This window comes from Salmo trutta, chromosome 5 (assembly GCF_901001165.1).
Source record: "Salmo trutta chromosome 5, fSalTru1.1, whole genome shotgun sequence".
NCBI lineage: Eukaryota > Metazoa > Chordata > Actinopteri > Salmoniformes > Salmonidae > Salmo > Salmo trutta.
The window spans coordinates 66989969-67002491 of record NC_042961.1 but is presented as its reverse complement, the minus strand read 5'-3'; the positions used below and the strand labels follow the sequence as shown (position 1 = coordinate 67002491).

Here is a 12523-nt window from a genome sequence, read left to right as displayed (position 1 = left end):
ACCACTACCAGTGTATAGCTGATTGCCTACAACTTGATCAAGCTTATGAATATGCAAAACTCTTTATAAAACCATTGCACATTAATAAAAGGTAGTTGAGGTTCTCAGCAACTTGAACCAACACTGAAATTTGAGCAGTGAGATTAATTCCCCCCCCTTATGTTTCTGCTCTGTTCTCCTCAGGCTGAAGCACATCCCCTAATGAAGTTGAGCCTTCATTCAGAAAGGGTCTGGAACATGAGCCTTCATTCAGAAAGGGTCTGGAACATGAGCCTTCATTCAGAAAGGGTCTGGAACATGAACCTTCATTCAGAAAGGGTCTGGAACATGAGCCTTCATTCAGAAAGGGTCTGGAACAAACAAAAAATGTCACTGTCATGAGCCTTCATGTACCCAACTAGCTTTTGAGTGTTGGAGGTTCATCTCCTTGATGTCCCTCACTTGGGGATGACTTATTTTGTACAATGGACTGTGTTCTAAGGGTTCATGCACAGATACAGGAAACCAATAAGAGTTTATATTATTAAAAATGACAAGTGCTGATGTCTTTCCACGGTTCTGGTTTGGAGGCTTGGACAGGATGCAGTTTATCTGTCTAACACCCTGCAAGGAGAAATACAATAATTGTGGTATCCTGGGAGGTCTACCCCGGGGGTTGGTGATAGAGGGGAGGTACATGCCGGGACGTTGGCTCCCTCTGCTGGGAGTACCCGGAATGGAGACGCCGATGGCACCAATTAGGGGAGAGTGCCAACCAGCCGTGCAGACCACATAAATGGAGCACTGTGGGGGAGGAAAAGAGAGGCAGCGAGCGACGCTCCCGGGGTACAGTGTTGTACCAGAGGGCAATGATGTCTTCCTGGATGGGTCAACTTCAAATATCCAGGGTACTTTGGTTGGTGGGACAGTCCAGGACCAGAACAGCTACAAGCTGATCTGCCAGTTGTTTAAATACATGAAGAAAAAGGAAGTTTACAACACCTACGTTTGCAACTCTCTATGACACAACAAACAAGATCCCTGTGTTCATTTTACATTTCACTCATTTTACAATTTACACATTTTTATAAGCAACAGCTAAAATACACAAAAGAAGAACATAATTATATATCTACGTAGAATGTCTTCGGAAAGTATTCAGACCCCTGGACTTTTCCACATTTTGTTACGTTACAGTCTTATTCTAAAATTGATGAAGATTTTTGTTATTTAATCCATCTACACACAATACCCCATAATGACAAAGCAAAAAACAGGTTTTTAGATTTTTGGGGAAATGTATTAAAAATAAAAAACAAATACCTTATTTACTTATGTATTCAGGACCTTTGCTATGAGACTCGAAATTGAGCTGAAGTGCATCCTGTTTCCATTGATCATTCTTGAGATGTTTCTACAACTTTAATGGAGTCCACCTGTGGTAAATTCAATTCATTGGACAGTGCGTGTCAGAGCAAAAACCAAGCCATGAGTTCGAAAGAATTGTCCGTAGGCACAGATCTGGGGAAAGGTACCAAAAAATGTCTGCTGCATTGAAGGTCCCCAAGAACACAGTGGCCTCCATCAGTCATAAATGGAATAAGTTCGAAACCATCATGTCTCTTCCTAGAGTTGGCCGCCCGGCCAAACTGAGCAATCGGGGGAGAAGGGCCTTAGTAAGGAAGGTGACCAAGAACCCGATGGTCACTCCTGCAGAGCTCCAGAGTTCCTCTGTGGAGATGGGAGAACCTTCCAGAAGGACAACAATCTCTGCAGCACTCCACCAATCAGGCCTTTATGGTAGAGGGGCCAGACGGAAGCCACTGCTCAGTAAAAGGCACATGACAGACCGCTTGGAGTTTACCAAAAGGCACCTAAAGGACTCTCAGACCATGAGAAACAAGATTCTCTGGTCTGATGAAACCAGGATTGAACTATTTGGTCTGAATGCCAAGTGTCATGTCTGGAGGAAACCTGGCACCATCCCCTACGGTGAAGCATGCTGGTGGCAGCATAATGCAGTGGGGATGTTTTTCAGCGGCAGGGTCTGGGAGACTAGTCAGGATCGAGGCAAAGATGAACAGAGCAAAGTACAAAGAGATCCTTGATGAAAACCTGCTCCAGAGCGCTCAGGACCTCAGACTGGGGTGAAGGTTCACCTTCCAACAGAACAACGACACTAAGCACACAGCCAAGACAACTCAGAAGTTGCTTCAGGACAAGTCTCTGAATGTCCTTGAGTGGCCCAGCCAGAGCCCGGACTTGAACCCGATCAAAAATCTCTGGAGAGACGCAGAAAATAGCTGTGCAGTAACGCTCCCCATCCAACCTGACAGAGCTTGAGAGGATCTGCAGAGAAGAATGGGAGAAACTCCCCAAATACAGGTGTGCCAAGCTTGTAGCGTCATACCCAAGTCTGTAATGTAACAAAATGTGGAAAAAGTCTGAATACTTTCATAGATGACATCTACATCTCTAAACTACCAGGTCTTCAATCACTACTGTAAACTGCCTGAGCGGCACCAGAACATCACTACTGTAAACTGCCTGAGCAGCACCAGAACATCACTACTGTAAACTGCCTGAGCGGCACCAGAACATCACTACTGTAAACTGCCTGAGCGGTACCAGAACATCACTACTGTAAACTGCCTGAGCGGCACCAGAACATCACTACTGTAAACTGCCTGAGCGGTACCAGAACATCACTACTGTAAACTGCCTGAGCGGCACCAGAACATCACTACTGTAAACTGCCTGAGCGGCACCAGAACATCACTACTGTAAACTGCCTGAGCGGCACCAGAACATCACTACTGTAAACTGCCTGAGCGGCACCAGAACATCACTACTGTAAACTGCCTGAGCGGCACCAGAACATCACTACTGTAAACTGCCTGAGCGGCACCAGAACATCACTAAAGTAAACTGCCTGAGCGGTACCAGAACATCACTACTGTAAACTGCCTGAGCGGCACCAGAACATCACTACTGTAAACTGCCTGAGCGGCACCAGAACATCACTACTGTAAACTGCCTGAGTGGCACCAGAACATCACTACTGTAAACTGCCTGAGCGGTACAAGTACATCTCTACTGTAAAATGCCTGAGCGGCACCAGAACATCACTACTGTAAACTGCCTGAGCGGCACCAGAACATCACTACTGTAAACTGCCTGAGCGGCACCAGAACATCACTACTGTAAACTGCCTGAGTGGCACCAGAACATCACTACTGTAAACTGCCTGAGCGGTACAAGTACATCTCTACTGTAAAATGCCTGAGCGGCACCAGAACATCACTACTGTAAACTGCCTGAGCGGTACCAGAACATCACTACTGTAAACTGCCTTAGCATGGCAGAGGCTGACACATTAGTTCAGTCCGATCTGAATTATTCCATCATTAGAATATTTTGGCAAGAAAAGCGGCAAGTCTGCAGGATATGCACTATGCCTTACCATTATATTTACAGTAAATGACATATTGTAATGCATGTAAATTCACAAAACGTTACAGTATTCTTACAGTTTGATCTATTGACAGTAGACTCTGTTCTACCTTCAGAATAGACAGAAGACCCCATGGTGGTGGGCGTGGTCGTGTGCTGACCGACCAGTAGGAGTGGGCCGTGGAGGAAATGGTGAGGGCCAGGGAATGACATACGGCTGTCTGAAATAAAGCAGGCCATTGAGGAGAACGATGACGCCTTTGCCAATGTGGTATCCACCAGCCTACCATCAATCACCCTGCTTTTAGAAGAGTCACCAGGTATCTATGAAACACATTTACCTGGTGCCTTTTGAGAGAAACAACGACCAGGTGAAACAACTACAGGCTGAGTTTTGTTCAGGTACAGAATTATATACTGTTATACTGTACAGTACTATATACTGTTTTACTGTACAGCACTATATACTGTTATACTGTACAGTACTATATACTGTTTTACTGTACAGCACTATATACTGTTATACTGTACAGTACTATATACTGTTTTACTGTACAGTACTATATACTGTTATACTGTACAGTACTATATACTGTTTTACTGTACAGCACTATATACTGTTATACTGTACAGTACTATATACTGTTTTACTGTACAGTACTATATACTGTTATACTGTACAGTACTATATACTGTTATACTGTACCGTACTATATACTGTTATACTGTACAGTACTATATACTGTTTAACTGTACAGCACTATATACTGTTTTACTGTACAGTACTATATACTGTTATACTGTACAGTACTATATACTGTTTTACTGTACAGTACTATATACTGTTATACTGTACAGTACTATATACTGTTATACTGTACAGTACTATATACTGTTTTACTGTACAGTACTATATACTGTTATACTGTACAGTACTATATACTGTTTAACTGTACAGCACTATATACTGTTTTACTGTACAGTACTATATACTGTTATACTGTACAGTACTATATACTGTTATACTGTACAGTACTATATACTGTTATACTGTACAGTACTATATACTGTATTACTGTACAGTACTATATACTGTTATACTGTACAGTACTATATACTGTTATACTGTACAGTACTATATACTGTTATACTGTACAGTACTATGTACTGTTATACTGTACAGTACTATATACTGTATTACTGTACAGTACTATATACTGTTATACTGTACAGTACTATATACTGTTATACTGTACCGTACTATATACTGTTATACTGTACAGTACTATATACTGTTTAACTGTACAGCACTATATACTGTTTTACTGTACAATACTATATACTGTTATACTGTACAGTACTATATACTGTTTTACTGTACAGTACTATATACTGTTATACTGTACAGTACTATATACTGTTATACTGTACAGTACTATATACTGTTTTACTGTACAGTACTATATACTGTTATACTGTACAGTACTATATACTGTTTAACTGTACAGCACTATATACTGTTTTACTGTACAGTACTATATACTGTTATACTGTACAGTACTATATACTGTTATACTGTACAGTACTATATACTGTATTACTGTACAGTACTATATACTGTTATACTGTACAGTACTATATACTGTTATACTGTACAGTACTATATACTGTTTTACTGTACAGTACTATATACTGTATTACTGTACAGTACTATATACTGTATTACTGTACAGTACTATATACTGTTTTACTGTACAGTACTATATACTGTTTAACTGTACAGTACTATATACTGTTATACTGTACAGCACTAATATACTGTTTAACTGTACAGTACTATATACTGTTTAACTGTACAGTACTATATACTGTTTTCCTGTACAGTACTATATACTGTTTTACTGTATAGTACTATATACTGTTTTACTGTACAGCACTATATACTGTTATACTGTACAGTACTATATACTGTTATACTGTACAGTACTATATACTGTTTTACTGTACAGCACTAATATACTGTTTTACTGTACAGTACTATATACTGTTTTACTGTACAGTACTATATACTGTTTTACTGTACAGTACTATATACTGTTTTACTGTACAGTGCTATATACTGTTATACTGTACAGTACTATATACTGTTATACTGTACAGTACTGTATACTGTTTTACTGTACAGTACTATATACTGTTTTACTGTACAGCACTATATACTGTATTACTTTATAGTACTATATACTGTTTTACTGTACAGTACTATATACTGTGTTACTGTACAGTACTATATACTGTTTTACTGTACAGTACTATATACTGTATTACTGTACAGTACTATATACTGTTATACTGTACAGTACTATATACTGTTATACTGTACAGTACTATATACTGTATTACTGTACAGTACTATATACTGTTATACTGTACAGTACTATATACTGTTATACTGTACAGTACTATATACTGTATTACTGTACAGTACTATATACTGTTTTACTGTACAGTACTATATACTGTTTAACTGTGCAGTACTATATACTGTTTTACTGTACAGTACTATATACTGTATTACTGTACAGTACTATATACTGTTTTACTGTACAGTACTATATACTGTATTACTGTACAGCACTAATATACTGTATTACTGTACAGCACTATATACTGTTTAACTGTACAGCACTAATATACTGTTTTACTGTACAGTACTATATACTGTTTTACTGTACAGTACTATATACTGTTTTACTGTACAACACTATATACTGTATTACTGTACAGTAATATATACTGTATTACTGTACAGTACTATATACTGTAATACTGTACAGTACTATATACTGTTATACTGTACAGCACTAATATACTGTTTTACTGTACAGCACTAATATACTGTTTTACTGTACAGCACTATATACTGTATTACTGTACAGTACTATATACTGTTTAACTGTGCAGTACTATATACTGTTTAACTGTACAGCACTATATACTGTTTTCCTGTACAGTACTATATACTGTTTTACTGTACAGTACTATATACTGTTTTACTGTACAGCACTATATACTGTTATACTGTACAGTACTATATACTGTTATACTGTACAGTACTATATACTGTTTTACTGTACAGCACTAATATACTGTTTTACTGTACAGTACTATATACTGTTTTACTGTACAGTACTATATACTTTTTTACTGTACAGTGCTATATACTGTTATACTGTACAGTACTATATACTGTTATACTGTACAGTACTAAATACTGTATTACTGTACAGTACTATATACTGTATTACTGTACAGTACTATATACTGTTTTACTGTACAGTACTATATACTGTATTACTGTACAGTACTATATACTGTATTACTGTACAGTACTATATACTGTTATACTGTACAGTACTATATACTGTATTACTGTACAGCACTAATATACTGTATTACTGTACAGCACTATATACTGTTTAACTGTACAGCACTAATATACTGTTTTACTGTACAGTACTATATACTGTTTTACTGTACAGTACTATATACTGTTTTACTGTACAGTAATATATACTGTTTTACTGTACAGTACTATATACTGTATTACTGTACAGTACTATATACTGTTTTACTGTACAGTACTATACTGTTATACTGTACAGTACTATATACTGTTATACTGTACAGTACTATATACTGTATTACTGTACAGTACTATATACTGTTATACAGTACAGTACTATATACTGTTTTACTGTACAGTACTATATACTGTTTTACTGTACAGTACTATATACTGTTTTACTGTACAGCACTAATATACAGTTTTACTGTACAGTACTATATACTGTTTTACTGTACAGTACTATATACTGTTTTACTGTACAGTACTATATACTGTTATACTGTACAGTACTATATACTGTTATACTGTACAGTACTGTATACTGTTTTACTGTACAGTACTATATACTGTTTTACTGTACAGCACTATATACTGTATTACTGTATAGTACTATATGCTGTTTTACTGTACAGTACTATATACTGTATTACTGTACAGTACTATATACTGTTTTACTGTAAAGTACTATATACTGTATTACTGTACAGTACTATATACTGTTTTACTGTACAGTACTATATACTGTTATACTGTACAGTACTATATACTGTTATACTGTACAGTACTATATACTGTATTACTGTACAGTACTATATACTGTTATACAGTACAGTACTATATACTGTTATACTGTACAGTACTATATACTGTATTACTGTACAGTACTATATACTGTTTTACTGTAAAGTACTATATACTGTTTAACTGTACAGTACTATATACTGTTTTACTGTACAGTACTATATACTGTATTACTGTACAGTACTATATACTGTTTTACTGTACAGTACTATATACTGTTATACTGTACAGTACTATATACTGTATTACTGTACAGCACTAATATACTGTATTACTGTACAGCACTATATACTGTTTAACTGTACAGCACTAATATACTGTTTTACTGTACAGTACTATATACTGTTTTACTGTACAGCACTAATATACTGTTTAACTGTACAGCACTAATATACTGTTTAACTGTACAGTACTATATACTGTTTTACTGTACAGCACTAATATACTGTTTAACTGTACAGTACTATATACTGTTTAACTGTACAGTACTATATACTGTTTAACTGTACAGCACTAATATACTGTTTAACTGTACAGTACTATATACTGTTTAACTGTACAGCACTAATATACTGTTTAACTGTACAGTACTATATACTGTTTTACTGTACAGCACTAATATACTGTTTTACTGTACAGCACTATATACTGTTTAACTGTACAGTACTAATATACTGTTATACTGTACAGTACTATATACTGTTTTACTGTACAGCACTAATATACTGTATTACTGTACAGTACTATATACTGTATTACTGTACAGTACTATATACTGTATTACTGTACAGTACTATATACTGTTTTACTGTACAGCACTAATATACTGTATTACTGTACAGTACTATATACTGTATTACTGTACAGTACTATATACTGTTATACTGTACAGTACTATATACTGTTTTACTGTACAGCACTAATATACTGTTTTACTGTACAGCACTATATACTGTTTAACTGTACAGTACTAATATACTGTTATACTCTACAGTACTATATACTGTTTTACTGTACAGCACTAATATACTGTTTAACTGTACAGCACTAATATACTGTTTAACTGTACAGTACTATATACTGTTTTACTGTACAGCACTAATATACTGTTTAACTGTACAGTACTATATACTGTTTAACTGTACAGTACTATATACTGTTATACTGTACAGTACTATATACTGTTTTACTGTACAGCACTAATATACTGTTTTACTGTACAGCACTATATACTGTTTAACTGTACAGTACTAATATACTGTTATACTCTACAGTACTATATACTGTTTTACTGTACAGCACTAATATACTGTTTAACTGTACAGCACTAATATACTGTTTAACTGTACAGTACTATATACTGTTTTACTGTACAGCACTAATATACTGTTTAACTGTACAGTACTATATACTGTTTAACTGTACAGTACTATATACTGTTTAACTGTACAGCACTAATATACTGTTTAACTGTACAGTACTATATACTGTTTAACTGTACAGCACTAATATACTGTTTAACTCTACAGTACTATATACTGTTTTACTGTACAGTACTATATACTGTTTTACTGTACAGCACTAATATACTGTATTACTGTACAGTACTATATACTGTATTACTGTACAGTACTATATACTGTATTACTGTACAGTACTATATACTGTTTTACTGTACAGCACTAATATACTGTATTACTGTACAGTACTATATACTGTATTACTGTACAGTACTATATACTGTTATACTGTACAGTACTATATACTGTTTTACTGTACAGCACTAATATACTGTTTTACTGTACAGTACTATATACTGTTTAACTGTACAGTACTATATACTGTTTTACTGTACAGCACTATATACTGTATTACTGTACAGCACTATATACTGTATTACTGTACAGCACTATATACTGTATTACTGTACAGTAATATATACTGTATTACTGTACAGTAATATATACTGTATTACTGTACAGTACTATATACTGTAATACTGTACAGTACCATATACTGTTTAACTGTACAGCACTATATACTGTTATACTGTACAGCACTAATATACTGTTTTACTGTACAGCACTATATACTGTTATACTGTATATACTGTATTACTGTACAGCACTAATATACTGTTTTACTGTACAGCACTAATATACTGTTATACTGTATATACTGTATTACTGTACAGCACTAATATACTGTTTTACTGTATAGTACTATATACTGTTTTACTGTACAGCACTATATACTGTTTTACTGTACAGTACTATATACTGTTTTACTGTATAGTACTATATACTGTTTTACTCTACAGTACTATATACTGTTTTACTGTACAGCACTAATATACTGTTTTACTGTATAGTACTATATACTGTTTTACTGTACAGTACTATATACTGTTTTACTGTACAGCACTATATACTGTTTTACTGTACAGTACTATATACTGTTTTACTGTATAGTACTATATACTGTTTAACTGTACAGAACTATATACTGTTTTACTGTACAGCACTAATATACTGTTTTACTGTATATACTGTTTAACTGTACAGCACTAATATACTGTTTTACTGTACAGTACTATATACTCTTTAACTGTATATACTGTTTTACTGTTACTATTAATGCACATGATACTTCCCAATATCATACTGGAACTATACTGTAAAAATAACTAGCCACAATATATTGTTATAGAGTGATGGTGCTTGATGCTGCTGTGAACCATCACAACTATATCTTTGCTGATGAAGTGGTTCTTCAATCTGGCCAAAACTCAGCGCCGTGGGACAGAACCTCATCGGCCAACGGGCGTCCATCCAGGTGCCTGGACAACGTAGAGGAAACATCTCCATGTGCGCTGCTATCTCTGAAGATGAAGATGATGTGGTAGGACGTAGACCATTACTTGGATCCTACAACGCTGCACACCTCATTGTGTTTCTCAGTCAAATTGAGCAGGCCTGTCAAGGTCAAGGGGTCACATACGTCATTTTGTTTCTCAGTGAAATTGAGCAGGCCTGTCAAGGTCAAGGGGTCACATACGTCATTGTGTTTCTCAGTGAAATTGAGCAGGCCTGTCAAGGTCAAGGGGTCACATACGTCATTGTGTTTCTCAGTGAAATTGAGCAGGCCTGTCAAGGTCAAGGGGTCACATACGTCATTTTGTTTCTCAGTGAAATTGAGCAGGCCTGTCAAGGTCAAGGGGTCACATACGTCATTTTGTTTCTCAGTGAAATTGAGCAGGCCTGTCAAGGTCAAGGGGTCACATACGTCATTGTGTGGGACAATGTCAGGTTCCACCCTGCAGAGGTGGTTCAGGCATAGTTTTCGGGACCAGCCCTGATTCGTGACTCTACACCTGCCCCCATACTCTCCTTCCCCTCCACACTATTGAGGATTTGTTTTTCAGCATGGAGGTGGAAGGTGTACGATCGGCGTGTCGACCTCCTTCTGGCCATGGATGAGGCATGCGACAACATCAATGCAGACTAATGTCAAGCTTGGATTCACCAAAAGGTGCATGAACAATGAGGACATTCACTGTGATGTGGATGAGAATTTATAGCTAAATGCTCAAGACAGGCTTGATGCAAATGTGTGCCTGCTAAACATTATGTTTCTGTCATTTAATTCATTTCGTTTGTTTCATTTACTTTCTTACATTTGATTACAGACAGTACACGATTTGAAACACGTATCTTGTATTGTTCGCTATTTGATTAAACTGGTAGTTAAAACGACTAAATAAAAATGTATTATTATGCTGTGTTTTGGTGATTAAATCAATGTTCTCATTACATTTCACAATAAACCTATATGTTGAATCAATGGTTATGTGGTGAGAGATGTTTACAATCCAAATGATGCAGAATGACAGGTTTTGAATGAAAGACTGGCTGTTCTACAAGCGTGACCAGTTATGACTTGTGAAAATGTACCAAAGAGGATTAAAAAATCCCGTCAAACATGGAAGACAGTCAGGTTTTGATCAACTGGAGAACAACTGGTCTCACCTTGCTGTAGTTGCATGTTCTATCCAGAAGGGGGAGCCGTCTCCCCTCTGTACCACACAACGCTTGATTACTAACACCTATGTTGTAAACTTTCATTCATAGGCCAGGCTGTAGCAACCTCACGATGGGTACAGGGAACATTCTAGTATCATGTAGTAACCTGAACCCATCACTGTTACATTGAACTGGGTGAATATGAATGACAGTATCCTAAACCCATCACTGTTACATTGAACTGGGTGAATATGAATGACAGTATCCTAAACCCATCACTGTTACATTGAACTGGGTGAATATGAATGACAGTATCCTAAACCCATCACTGTTACATTGAACTGGGTGAATATGACTGACAGTATCCTAAACCCATCACTGTTACATTGAACTGGGTGAATATGAATGACAGTATCCTAAACCCATCACTGTTACATTGAACTGGGTGAATATGAATGACAGTATCCTGAACCCATCACTGTTACATTGAACTGGGTGAATATGAATGACAGTCATCCATTATGCTGTAATAGAAATAAGGCCAATCCTCATTCCTCATCTGAAACTGCACCGACCGCCACTGGTGTGTGTGTGTGTGTGTGTGTGTGTGTGTGTGTGTGTGTGTGTGTGTGTGTGTGTGTGTGTGTGTGTGTGTGTGTGTGTGTGTGTGTGTGTGTGTGTGTGTGTGTGTGTGTGTGTGTGACATGGGAAGTTGAACAGTCGAGGTTCTTCGATGATCCTGATGAGAACTTCTCAGCAGGCGATATGTGTTTCAACAGAGAACTGTTCACATACACACACAGACCGACATGTCTCTACAATGCTACCGTTTTCGGGGGGCATATTCTCCTAAAATATT

The 12523-nt window shown here is 36.5% G+C and overlaps 1 long non-coding RNA gene across 1 annotated transcript; it reads left to right on the top strand.

Moving 5' to 3' along the window:
* Positions 1 to 3582: 3582 nt before the first annotated feature.
* On the top strand, positions 3583 to 11599 carry LOC115193435 (uncharacterized). Its single transcript, XR_003878182.1, has 2 exons — positions 3583 to 3834; positions 10352 to 11599. It is a non-coding gene; the product is annotated as an uncharacterized LOC115193435 (long non-coding RNA).
* The last annotated feature ends 924 nt before the right edge of the window (positions 11600 to 12523 follow it).